Here is a 12254-nt window from a genome sequence, read left to right on the forward strand (position 1 = left end):
CCTCTTCACCTTTGTTGCCCCAGGATCTTGTGGGACTCTGAAAGTCTCTCACTTCATTTTCTTTTAAAGAGATTACTTCTGGATATTCAGCTGTGAGAGGGGAATGGGATTTTGGCAACTTTAACGTAGTACAGGGTATTTAGGTTCAAGTGATGACAAATGAGTGTAATTAATATATTAAAGTATGAGTCTGTAAGTACTCCCACCCTCAGAGTAGTTTGCTTGTTTTTAAATGCAGTTTCAAAACATAATTCATTATGTGATCCGAGTGAACGTCGAGCCAATTTCCACTTGGATCTGTGTCCTGGAGGACTGTAAGAAACCTGTTATTCTGTCTAGCACCAGGGATAACATGTAAGTCTCAGACTAAATTCATGTGAATTGTTTTCAAGTAGCTGTAGTCAAGCAAACAGCTGGTTTCTGGACTGAAAGCTCCAGAGAAGTCCCAGGAACACATGCAGTTAGATCTGCTCTTCCTGACCATTACTGCTTTCACTCAGATGCAGGTTTGGTTTGAAAATACTTACTGGCACCACCAGCCAGCAGAGGGTAAAAGGCATAATTCCTGCCCTAAGTTAATAGTCCCATATATCAGAAAGATCTTCCACACCACCACCTATCTGTACTTGAATATCTGATCAAAAATGTCAAGGTATTACCACTTTCTTGTCCCAAACTTGATTCCAGTGGCTGTGTTCAAAACTTAGACAGACCTTAAAAGTGATTGTGTATTTGGATTTTGCTTTAGGTGTTTTTAGGATTTTTTTTTCTTTGATCGGTAGGATTGGTTGATATTTGATTTTTTTTTGTCTTTATTATATGCTTCGTTGGTTGACACATTTACCACCATAAGGAAAAATGTGTTTAAATTGTACAAGATCTTTTGCTGATGGAGACCAGTCATATACACCTTCAGCTTTTCTGGATTTGTCTTTTACATGATGCAGAGGGCAAGTCAGAACAACCTAGCAAACTAGCAACCATCCCCAATGCAGGAGCAGTAGCAGTAGCATTCCATCCTCTACAGGACGGATAGGAACATTATCCTGATAACCTGGAAAATTATGGCATGGCAGAGTAATATGTTTTAAATACCTATACTAGGTATAATTTAATGCAGATACATTAAATTAATTAAATTTAACATTTAAATTTCTACATAGAGAGGCACTAAAGAATTAAATGCTCAGTGAATGAGCCCCAAACCAGGAACGATGACTTTAATGAAAACACTTTTAAAGAACTTTAAGGTATTTTAAAACATAAGCTATAGTGAACATATATTTCATCTTGACTTATTTTTTTATGCAGAACTATCCAGCTGGATTGCATTTGCATACAAAATTTGAAAATACAAACTGGAATAGATGAAGGGAGTACTGTAATTATTGCTTTTTAAAGTATACGAAGTACAAGCAGCCAATACTTCTGCATGCAGTTCCCATGTTAAAGGTTCAAAAATTAGGACCTCTAAAATTTGTACCCATCATGCTGTATGTTGTGTGCAAATATTGTTTCCATTACAAGTGCTTTATACCACACAAAGCTAACCTGCTTTGAATAAGTGTCCAAAAGTGCCCCCTCAAAATAACTACACTGATTTCAGTGTAGGAAACCAACATTATAAAAACAGCTTCCTCAACAGTAATCCTTGTATTATATCTCTCTAGCCAGTTGTAAAAGTTATTATTTTGTATTTCCCAAAGAAAATCAAAATGTCAAGTTCTCAGGTGTGAACCTAAGGTCTAATGCAATATTTATCTGGGCTTGTAATAAAAGTTGAAACAATACATGAATGTAAATTCTAAAAAATGAGAATTTGTACCGTTCTAAAGATTTAATAATTTTTTTAATCCAGAGAGAAATATTGGAAGACCTTTACCCTTGAGACAGCAAGTTCTTCATAAACTCTTTGAGTCATTAGCAGTATACAGTCCATGTACAGGACAGATCCTGTTTCTAATTATAAGAAAATCATCTATCACTTCAGTCAGGAAAGGGCTTTCCAGCCTATCCCCTCCTCCCCAGCCCATTTGCATCTGTTTGCTATGTGACATGCTCTTTGTGATATAAGGGCCCAGTGCCCATGGAGCTACACAGCTTCTCCATCACCTCAAACCCAGATGTGGCTCTGCAGGTTAAAATTGCAATTAAAAGGATTGTATTTGATATTAGACTAGTATTTTCTGATTTGCATCAGCAATTCAATGTTGAGATACAATGTAAGACAGGTAATGGATGACCCACATATTTGATATGTCTGCTGTACTTATATAGATGTGGCAGCTGAGTACAGGACAAGTGACATGCCAAATTCTGGTTTTATATACTCATATCTTTTAAAATATTAACTTTTTGATTAAAACTTACTATCATTGTTTCCTACCTTTAGGATTTGGATTTTTTGCAGTTTGCTAAACCTGAATTTTGTGTTCCCAGAAATTGGGATGGGCATACTCCTCTACCTGCAGAACTATTCAAACTTCTGCTACAGATGATAATTGGTAATACTTGAAATTTAGTTAAGCTCAGACAAAACTAAGCCAAAAGAAATTATAAAAGCAGTAAAGTTTTCCCTTGCCTAATGAGGCAGCTGCCAAGATTCTTGGATAATTTACAGAATCACAGAATTATTTAGGTCAAAAAAGACCTTTAAGGTCATCAAGTCCAAAATTAATGAAGGCCTGCCCCCAGGTAGATGGATTCACAGCCTGGAAATTACAGACCCTTTCACTAACTTCATCAGGGCTGGGATCAGTCTCTTTGCATCATTGACACTCCTTTTCCTGCTCAGGCCTTGTTCGTAGGGCTGCTTATCAGCTGAGGCTCATGCTTTCCTCATGTCACATGGAAATTGCAGTTCATGTGTTAACATGAGTTTAGCTGCAATAGAGAAAGAAAGCAAAGCCTGCCCTCTCATTCTCCCCAGCAACATTGTCCTCCAGGCAATGGGGACAACCACCCTGCTTTGGCGGATGATTATGAAAGCTGCATGTTGCTGATTTGGCAGTTTCTCCCATTTTCTCTGTTTCCTTTAGCTTCAGAGAATGGTAGTGGACAGTTTGATCTGTTGACTTGGGCTCATCCAAGAAGATGGACGTGTCCCAGAATGCTCAGATTTTTTACTGGGCAATACCTATCTACCAATCTGCAATCATATTCAAAGTCTCCAGGACAAATTTCAGATTTATGTATTTTATTACACTGTCCTTGAATATTTCCCTATCACCCTTTTCAGATACAAAATAAACTAATTCCTAAATAAACTCCAAGCCAGGACATGAGCCTCCCTCATTCATTCATCTGCTGCTAGCATCATGCAAGAAGCACCAGCTCTGTGGTTTTGTAAAATGGACTAATTTATCACTGGATGTGGTGGTTGTGATAGTACCACCCTTACTTATATCAGATGCGTCACAGCTGTCTGATGAGATAGATTTCTTGTTCCTCTGGCAAGGCTTTATGAAAGGCACAATGCTAAAGATTAAAGGTCAATTTATTAAAATGGATGAAAACAGTGAGTAGCAGATTAAACTTGCTTTCTAGTAAATGATGCCACTACTTTCCAGTGAATAATGTCATGAATTGATGAACAGCAAAGATTGTGAGATAAAGAAGATACTCATTAAGTGATGGAAAATTATGCAGCTTTATGCACTCAAATATGCCTTTAGCTTTCTTTCCACCATGATCTAGTCCTTGAAATATTTACCAAGCAGTCAGTTTAGCTAGGCTAACTAGTGAAATCTGCATACAAATTAGAGCTAAATTCAGTCTGCAGCAATAGCACTATTTCATCAGCCCTGTTCCTAGATTTACTGGTAAGTGAGATGGTACAGGGAGTGCAGCCCTTTCCAAGCAGCACATACAAAAACCTTGAGCATCCCCTCATACTCCAGACCCTCCTGAGAGCCACCCTCACTGCTTGCATCACAGCAATTTTAAACAGTCATCTCAGTTCCTGGTTGCAAGTCAAAAGTATCTCCCATGCTAGCAAATAAATAAAAAAAGTTTCCTTACAGAGATAGAAGATTTTGTGTGGTTTTGTTTCCAGGGGAAATTACAGCTGGCACGACTGCTAGCCAGTACAACAAGGGGAACTCTTCTGCAGTGGAAAGGAATTCCTTCAAAGAGGAAAGATTATGTCTGGCCTAAAATTACTCAGTTCTGTTATCTTTACAGAAGTAGTGAAGCCAAGATCAGTGGGGAATCTTACATGAAGAACAGGAGGAAATATAATCTGTTCAAGTAAGAAAACATATTTAAAGTAACCATCTTTCAAATAACTCCTTAGCAGTGCTTAAAAAATCCTAGAGAGCACAACCATTGCTCGTGATATGAGCAGAGAGGCTCTGCAAAGCACTTCTATCAGGCATAGGGGATAATTATAAATGTAGCCTTTCAAAACTGAACTTCATAAACTGAGAAAGGAATTATAACAAGCAGTTGTCAGTGACCTTGAAGAGATTCAACTTAGTAACCCAGTAAGGTCCCTTCCAGTTCTGTCACCACACTTAAAGCCACTTGGCTTAAGTATAATTCAGCTTCTTTATTTGCTTTCATAAACACTTGTGCCAAAGGTTTCTATTTTCACAGATAAGTGGGGAATGATTGCTGAAGACGTGAATATATGCACTCCTTCATGCAGACACTTGCAGAGAGGGCTCTCTATGCCAGGCTGTGCCCTCTCCACTTTTAAACTTCAGTCACACAGGCAGAGAGCAGAATTGGGCAGTTGCCTGTTACTTAGGAGGATGGTAGCATACCCTGGAAAGTAAGCCAGAAAATATTCAAATGGTCACAACTTTGCAATGAGAGATGGAAGTGGCAGTTCAATGGCATCAGGCTTGCACTATATGTGCTCTCTCTAGTAAAGATTTTGACAAAGCTGGTCACAGCTGTGCGCGTGGAAACTAAGACCCATGAAAGCCAATGCCTCCCTCTTGGCCATCTCACCCTGGCCCAAGCTTCTACACACTCTCAGAGGGGACTCCAGGTCCACAATAAGGTCTTCTCCTCAAATCTTTGACTGGTAAATACCAGCCCGCCACCAGTATCTGCTAATGAATAATCCACTACAGAATAAAGGGCTTTGTTCCCTGGGCCAATGGTGCTGGAGAGTCTGCTGAGACTCCCTCTACTATCAGATGAGGCTGCAAATCAAATGAAGATGTTAATCTGACAAACAAATATTTACACAATGTCATTGACCATTTCAGCCCAAGGTCACTGTGGAAAAAACAACACAGTAAATTTTTTATAAACAGCTTTGGCATGTGTCTTCTTCTTTAGAAATTACAGCACATTTACTTTCTAAATTATTTTCAAAGAGGGCAAGGAGTAAACCACAAAAATACACATTTTGCAATTATAATTCATCTTTAATGCAGCCAGGGGAAGTGGATTACCAGATACTTTTTCATCCAAACTTGTCCTCTTGAATATTTCCATCTTTTTCCATCTTGCCCAGATAACCAAACACAGATACCAGAAAGATTAATTTCTCCTTTCTGGCTCAAGAAGGGACCTCTGCTAAATGATTCCCACGAAATGTACAATAGCTTTTCTTCCTTATACATCTGTTTGCTGCCTTATGCCTCATCAGGACACTTTACCTTCAGCCAATGCACAGAGCATTTTACTGCTGGGAGACCATTTTAGAGCATCTCTTTTTGAACCACCTAGATCTATACGTGGAGCTTCACTCCCATTTTTTTTCCTGTTACCTACACTCTGTGTGTGTGTGTGTGTGACTGTGGCTCAATCCATTGCACATGCACCATAAGTGGCACAGGATTTCTATCCAGCTCCTCAGCAAAGACCTTGCACTACCTGCATAGATTTGACAACTGCCCCTTGATTTTCCATGCCTTTTACACAGATAGTTTATTTTTAGCAGATAATTTCATTCTCAGTGTCTGCATTCCCACTCATTTATGCTGCACAGATGTTCAAGCTACAACAACCTTTCAGGACACATGAGTAAGAGTCAAGAACAGAGCACTCTCTTTTTGTTGAAGAGCTGGTTGAGCCTGTGCAGCAGACAGTTGGTCTTCTTGGTCCAAGTGGGAAAATCAGGATTTACAGACTTGGTCTTTAGCTATTTCAAAGAGTGAAATATGCTGTAAATTGGATTTGGCTCATTTGACAGGTGTCTCAGAAGTGATTGATCATGACCGTCTCAGACAGATACCTGAGGATGGCACAAGTGTTTCCAAGGAACTACCTGCTTCTTTTTGGTGTCCAGTTAAGACATGGAGACCTACCAGATGAGTAGAAGAAGGTGAGATGATTCCTGCCCCTCATGACTTGCTCACATTTGTACAAGAGGTATGTGTGAAAGGCAGGCACTACACCAGGACAGACCATGCCTGGATTGGATGCTCAGTGTGGTAAACTGTGCTCTGATTTGTCAGTCATTCTGCAATGACTTTTGAGTCCCCTGAGGAAATCATGAGCACTCGCCATTACCCTAAAAAAATCAACTTACAAAGTTGATAAATAAGTGAACTTGTAAAGTCAGGCTTAGCCAGGTAAATCTAAATTTTCTTGGTTGTTCTAGTCAGATATTTTTAAATACTAAATTCTCCACTTGACTTTTGTCTCAATTACCCTAAATTGTTAAAACTATAAAGGAAAAGTCACCACCAATCTGGAAACAATAAATCTCAATCCTGGAACACTAATAGGGTTTCCAAACACCCTCCTAAATAGCACTTAATTTGACTTATGGATACTAGTTGCAGCTGTGTACAAATAAGAATGGCAAACATGATTTCATCATACTGGGACGTGACTGCAGCTTCACAGTTTTATCACTGAACTAAGGAGTCATTTCTAATCTCTGTGTCAGCAGAAATCCACTGTCGTCAGCCTGTTTGGAAAGACCATTGAGAGGTAGTCTGCAGCACTATTTGATAACAGCTTTGAAAATAAAGCATGATTTCCTGGTTGTGGCTGTTGCAAAATGTTTCTTATAAGTCAGACCTGATCTGTATTGGTTTCCCTTCACACTGCCCGACAGTCACACAGCATCTCTTTGAGGATGCAACCAGTAAGTCTGGGAATCATCAGCTGTGCTGAGTATGCAGCATCCTTGACCATGCAAAATGTGTCACCTACAGGAGAATGTAGCATATTCTGAAGAAAATCACAGCTATTCGTATGTATTTTCAATTAAAAATATGTCAATGGAAAAAAATCAAGAGACATTTGATGCTACTTCTGTTTTTTGATGTATCCTAAAACCAGGCTTGAAATAACATTTTATCTTGAAGCTACTCTTGCTGTACTCCTGAGGGTTTTTAAGAGCTGCTTTCTTGTTAGGATCACTCAAAAAACCAAAGGAAACAGTATCTTTCTTGCACCAAATAAAAGTGAAAATTAAATTCTTAACACCTTCTCCTTAATTTCTGCACCCTAAATATTGAAAAGCAGCAGTACTTCCACAACTCCAACGCTTCCACAGCTCTCCAAATATATATTAAAAAAAAAGAAAATTAAAATACAGTTAGTTTTTCTCTTCTGCCCTGTGCTGCCCAGTTTAGCTCAGCCCAAGGAACCTCTAGCTCAGACTCCAACAAGTCCTCTGGCATATCACTGGATCATTTCTGAGCTGTAAACAAGAACCCAAAAACACACTCATGGTGCAGCTGTGCTTGTGGCCAAACTTCAATGTGCTATTACTTTAATTTGACTCTTACAAGCATGAACAGATTCCCATCTTCAGCCAGAAAAGCACCCCATCAGTGGTTTCTTTGCTGTTGATTTGTATACATGCCTCCAACTCTTGCTGTGACTGCTGCAGCCAAAGGGAGAACCAGATCTCCATTTCATTCAGCCTTGCATAAATAAAAATATCATTAAGCACTATTTAAAATATGTTACATTTAACAAATTGACATGTAATCCCTTACAATTTATTGGACTTGGCAATATTAATAAGTCTGGTCTATATTCTATAAATCAAGAACATGTTTGCTGGAGGTATGTGCACTTGAAGTCACTTCTAGCCAGAACTCTTACTTCCATTAGGGAGTGTTTTCTTCTGTTTTACTGGATACATGTCTACGGATGTGACTACAAGATATATTTTAGTCTAACAATGTATTTTTCTCCTCCCACCAGATGGGAAGTGTTTTTTCCTTGTTGCAAATGTCATCTTGTACTGATTATCAATGACAATAAATACATTTTAAGGGTTTGAATTAAAGTGATCCTTTAATTAAAAAAAAAAAAGGAATTCAGAAGATAGAACAATGGGTACAATTAAATACTGAGAAATGCTTTACCATTTTACTGTTAAAAGTCTTTGGGTTAACTTAGTAATGTCATGCTCTTTAAAATTTACATATAATAAGCTGTTACACTGTTTGCATATAATATTTTACATTTTCTAGTTTAAGATGTAGATTTTAAAGAGCTGTCACAAACAGAGAGCTTTATGCATTCCAGATGTGTTGGTAGGTCCAGAGAGGTGTGTCAGTCTGTGACCCACTGGTGTTCCAGATACATGTGTGATATGGATCCATTCTACAGAAGACTGTGGAAGTCACTGTTTTCTATCGGTGCATGATGCTACAGCTAATACACGTAAATCCAGAAAAGGAGGGAGCATGCAAGTTATGGATTTTTAACCAGGTCTTCGGAGTATAGTCTTTCTACACTTCCTCTGAACACGTCCTGAGGCAGCCAGACACAGGTAATGATGAATCCTCCAGCCTCCAAGACTCTCAGATGAAGGCATTTGACCAGATCACCCTTTGTTACCTCTGAGCCACCAAAATCCCAAATTAGTCCTGGGGCAGAGTTTGCTCTTCAAGGAACAGATTAAAGCAGACATGACTAGGAAGAGAGCAGAATCTCCTGAGATACAGGAGCCTTTTGCTCAGACTGCATAACTGAACCAGAGAGGAGTGGATCTGCTGAGATATATCCGTTGGTTTCAGCCATTACTGGAGAAGACATTAACCCTGGCCCAAAAATCAGCGTAGAGCCAGTGAGGGGCTTCTGCAAAGTGTAGTGGTGGGAGTTCTGTGTTTTAGATGTACTGTAAAATGTGGGGACTGATTTTCAGCTTACCTTACTGGAATAATGTGCAGTTCATTGGGAAGTGCATTTCTGTCCTGTAACCCTGGGGCTCTGCCTCTTGTTGCTCTCATTACTCTTGTGTCAGCCACTGACACTTCCTTTGTACATCCAGAGAAAGCTTGAGTTATATGGCCAAACTTATGAATCAAGATGACAGACTGTGTTACTGCATGTAAGTATTTTAAGTATTTTATATATTTTTTCTTACCATTAAAGGGCATCTTACATTCATTGTTAAAACTGTCATGACTCACTTTTCCAAGTTTGTGGGTTTAAAACTAAGCCAGCTATTACACTTGCTTCTGATGGCTACACTAAGTAGATTTCACTACCTACCTTGGTCTTTCTGGTATGTATTAACATTCTTACCTCCCTCTCTTCATTGATAATGCTGCAAGTGTGGTACAATGAATCAGATGTCAGGAGGTTGTCATTTGCTTCAGCTTCATATTTCACAGATGAAAAGATGTAGGAGATGAGATTATATACTCACAAACACATGCCCTGCTCCCTCAGAGCTTCTTTATAGTAAAACTATTTTGACTAGCTGACCTTAACACAGCAGAAACCTCCCATGTGTTCGCATTTAGATTTCTAAAGGACTTTTTTATTCTTCTGTCCTTGCATTCTCTTCTGTATCTTGCTCTTAAACAGTGAAAAATACAAATAAAGGATTTCTAATTGACCTGATTTACCTTAATAATCATAGCTACAGAGAATAATAAAGACCATTAATTACTTTAAAAATGCACATATCTTTGTAACCCCTACTTTTCGTGGACTTGAAAAGATGGTCCTGTATCACTTTTGCCACTCTATTACATGCCACATTTGTAGTAAACATACCATGTTTTCAAACAAGTCTTTTTATCAATGTTCTTTAAGCTCAGAGTCACCCTCTTGACTCATGTTTTATCTCTGCAAAAGCATCATGAGCATCATCACTGAAGTGTGCTTACTGACCTCATTGTTTAACTTCTCCCTGTACTCTCACTGCTTCATTTTTGCAGTAATGCATGGGATTTGGACCCATGACTTAATGTAAAAATACTGGAATAAATCATACTCTCAGAATGAAAAGCAAGGAAAAAATTAGCCAGAAGAATTCACTGCCTTATGAAAAAGGAAGGGAGAAAGTGGACAGTTTTAATAGTTACTAACTTCTGAAGTGAAGTTTGACTAAGGAAAATGCTGGGTCCAGGAAATACACCCACAGTGAAATATGTGGATGTATGGGAGGATTGAATATTCTTCCCAGATAAACTTTCCTGATATTCATGACCGTGTTTTTAGCATTAAATAACAATTCCATGCAGATCTAGGACAAAAATCTAGGAATTTTGTTACACTGAGGTATGTATTCAAGAGGCCTCTTGACCTGAGGCCAGAATTAAGGGACTCCTTTGACGTGTCTCTGTGCAGTTGTGGGGAAGAGGAACGCCTTGGATGTTTGCCCTTGGAATCAGGCCATCACCCAGCCACAAACGCTCCCAGCCCCTCTTCCAGGAGCTCTTTGCTGAAATGTAGTGTGCCCTGCTAGATAAGGGCAAGAATTTCAGGATTTGTTTTAAAATGACTGAAGAAATTGCATCATTGCTAATACATCATCTCTAACACAGTGCTCCCTGCCAAGGAAAAATCCATACAATCGCATAAAGGCAACAAGCAAAGCAGCAGACATGAGCAAACTCCAAATTCCTGAATGCCTGCATTAGACTGCTACTGTTGCCTGCAACACAGACTCTACATGAAAGGCCTTGCACACTGGTCCATACGTTATTCAGACATCTAAGCTGCTCACCCACAAATCCTCAGGCTGAGCAGGGCAGAGCTCAAACTGCCTAGGGAGAAGAGAAACCACAGGCACCAAGGCCAGACTCCTAACCTGCACCACAGTGGGCTCAAATTGTGGATAGAAAGGCAACCTGGGAAGCCTTTTGAAGGTTTATTTACATATAGCTGGGAAATGACATAAGCTTACTTATAGAAATGTATTCTAAGAAAATGAGGCATTTCCAGAGCTTGTATATGGTGCTATGTATTTTATAACCATTGTCATATGTCTGAAATCATCAAAGCCACTGAGAATAAAAATGGTCTGGTGACCTAGAACAGCATTTAGAGAGTTCATCCAACAAGAGGGAGCCTGAGGTTTAATTCCATCTGCATTTAATTCCATCTGGAGAACACCAAGGTTCAGACATCATCCCTCTCGCAGGGGAGGCTGGGTCATGGCGTGGTAAGCCTGCACCTTCTCCCATGTCCCAGCTGTGCTGCTGGTCAGGAGGGAACTCATCCATCTGCTACAGACACAGAGTGAGAGCAGCTCCTTGGCCTTGTCTACTGGGCATTTGACCTCGGGACTCTCTGCTTCCAGTGGAAATGCCATACTGGATGTTTCAGCAGAGCAATACTGAGAAACAGGCTCGGGAGAAGATCTAGAGGCATCAAGGCCAGTCTGACCAGCACAAGTGCCCTGTGCAATGCCCAGTGGAGCACCCTCTGCCCAGTGTCACAGCTCCCACAGGAGCCAGTTGGAAAGCCCACAAATACCTGTGAGCACTCAGAGGTCTCTGCCTTCCTGTGCAGAGTCAGAAGGCTGCAGAGTTCTTCCAGATAGGATGCAATCCAGCCCAAAGTTTCAATACAGGAAGAAGTATATACCTTTGCCATCCTGATGGATTTTGATGTGGCATATTCCTAAATTTCCCCCCACAAAGGGACATTCTGTAGCTGTCCCAGCTGATCTGTTACAAGCCTCCATTGCCTTGCTGACAAAACCATTTTGTTCTTTCTAACCAAAACTTTTCTTCTGCAATTTAAATCCATTACTTCTCATCCTGATCACAACAGATAGAAAGAAATTATTCCCTTGTGATCAACAGGAACATTTTTTATCTTGGAAATTTGCTGGCATATTTTTAGTCTCAACTTTTCCTTTTTCCAGTTTAGTGACTCAAACTTCCTGAGTCTTCTTTCCCTGACCTGTTCTCCAGACCTCATCATTCTCTGTATAAAGGGCTTCTGGTTGATTCACACCTGCCTCAAAGCACGGCAACATAACAGGAAGCAGCAGTCCAGCAGAGGTCTTGCTGAAGCTCAGATGAGCAGGAAGAAGGCTTAGTCTGGTAAAATTCTGGTAGAGGCAGTCCAGTCAGGGTGGT

The sequence above is a fragment of the Prinia subflava genome, chromosome 1 (genome assembly GCF_021018805.1).
Source record: "Prinia subflava isolate CZ2003 ecotype Zambia chromosome 1, Cam_Psub_1.2, whole genome shotgun sequence".
NCBI lineage: Eukaryota > Metazoa > Chordata > Aves > Passeriformes > Cisticolidae > Prinia > Prinia subflava.